A 2,318-nucleotide genomic window follows, 5' to 3' on the forward strand; every position below is an offset into this window, starting at 1 on the left:
TTAGCATTAGCAGCCTAAAGCTAACTCATTTATGTAGCCCTTGATGCGACATTGAAGGAGGGTGACAAAATTCAAAAGCTTTGAAATTCACTCGTTCTCGCTGAGAAAGACCAAAAGCAGATGGCTTTATTGCATAACATTTTTGCTGAAAACACCCTCTCTTCACACAGCAGTGTCTGTTTCTATTTGTTTCGGTCTATCTCTTTCAATCACTAAAATCATCCACTCTTCTATCATGGTGTCCTGAAGAAACCTCAGGATAAAAAAAAAAAAGAAGCTCAAATCCCTTTCTGTATTAGTATGAAAATGCTAGAATATTTCAGAGGAATTATCCCCTCCACAAAACAGAATAAAACCCCTTTTATTCCTGCTAATCCTTCAAAGACTGTGATATTACCTGATAGGATGCTGTACAGTGTGAATACTATCAACAAGACATGCCGAAAATAATGTAAGCAGGTCCCCATTGTGGAGATTAGAGTGAGTATGTCTCTCTCCCAATTTATCTCTTTCCCGAAATGTAACGCCTCATTTTCTCTGTGTTTCACCCCCTCCGCCCCCCCTCCCCTGTCTTCTTTTTTCCATTCTCTGATTCCAGATTGAATTGTCAACTAACTGGAAGCTGTATGTTTCTTTTCCTTTGACCCGCAGCTTAAAAAACAAAAGTCATTTACAAATCATGCAGGACAGGGGTTAATGAAGAGAAAATGGTGGAAACGGGATAGTTTGAGGAAACATCTTGTAAGTGAAAATGCAATTGTGAGCTTGTACATTTACATGAGACACATGAGAGCCCAATCAAGCACGTTTTCATTTATTTGATTTCAAAATCATATTTGGCACATTTGGGATTACAGTGTCAGTCTGACGGTTGGGTGGTCAGTCAATTGATCTGCCATTTTGCTCCAGCCTGAACAACTATCAGATGCAGGTCTGGTTCTGATGAATCCTTATGACTTTGGTGATTCACTGACATCTTCTCTTGGAACAGCAGCAGGTAAAGTTTTTACACTTACAGTAAAATATCTCAAAATCCATTTGACAGATCAGCACAAAAACACAAAAATGATTCCCAGATGCTGAACCTTTTGATTTTTGACTGACTTTTCATCTACCGCAACCTTGAATCTGGCATTTGTGGTTTTGAGTGAAATGTCATTGCTGAAATGAAATTTGGCGCACACATTCATATGTCCCCAAAAGGTGAATTGTATTAACTTTGGTGATCTCCAGACATTTCATCTTGCACCATCATCTGATCAAAATTTTAATTTGTCCAAACACTTTATGGACAAATTAACATTACACCTATAAAGGAAAAAAATGCTTTATGTCCACAATAATTTTTCCATAAAATTTCCATTCCATAGTTATGCTGAAACTCAAATGGTAAACATAGTAAATGGCTGCATTTATAGTGCGATTATCCAAAGCATTTTGCCCACTGTGCCCCCATTTGCCCCAGTGTCTTGCCCAAGGACACTTCGACATGCGAACAGAAACACTCGGGAACCACCAACTTTGTGATTACTGGACAACCTGCTCCACCTTTTGGGACACAACCACTCCGATGAAAGATATTATAAAAGCTAACTATCGGCACGTTAGCATTCAGTGTGAACATATTACTACACTTACGTTAGCATTTAGCTCAAAGCTGCCAGCATGCTGATGAACTGGTGTTGTTTCATTTTTTTCTATATAGCTAGGCTTTCTCTGGCCTTGTTTTCCACATTGTCACAACCAAAATAATTATGTACAGCAAAGCAATACCAATGAATTGTGAATAATCACCTGTAGAGTGGCTGAGAACTCGAATGACTGATGTCTGGCACTAAAACTCATCTCAGTGTAACAAGACACTGTTTGTGTGCGCTAATTGGTTCTAGAGAGTAAAATCCCAATGACTGAGCTGCAGGACACTCAAAGCCCCACAAGTCCAGCTTTTTCCTGCTATATACATATTGAACAGTGTAGTCAGGGGACTAAGAAGATTATTACAATGGGATGAAAAGGCCATAAGAGCCTTTGTAGCCTCAGCGTTGTGGCGCACAGTTAAAGTTGCTACAGCATTCTCTCAAGCCCTTAAACTGCTTGACCTTAAAATCTCTTTTTATGAGCTCTAAAAGAAAAAGCTGTGAAATGAGAAGGGAATATAACAGAAAAAGCAAACACAATGCATAAAATGGCAAAACAACATGTTACACACAACAACGCTCAAAGAAACTCAAAAATAAAATGCTGTCATTAGGTGTCAACAAGATTGCCTGAAGCAAACATGTCATTATTTTTATTTAAAATAGACAAATACATAGTGC

The sequence above is a fragment of the Scatophagus argus genome, chromosome 8 (assembly GCF_020382885.2).
Source record: "Scatophagus argus isolate fScaArg1 chromosome 8, fScaArg1.pri, whole genome shotgun sequence".
Lineage (NCBI taxonomy): Eukaryota > Metazoa > Chordata > Actinopteri > Scatophagidae > Scatophagus > Scatophagus argus.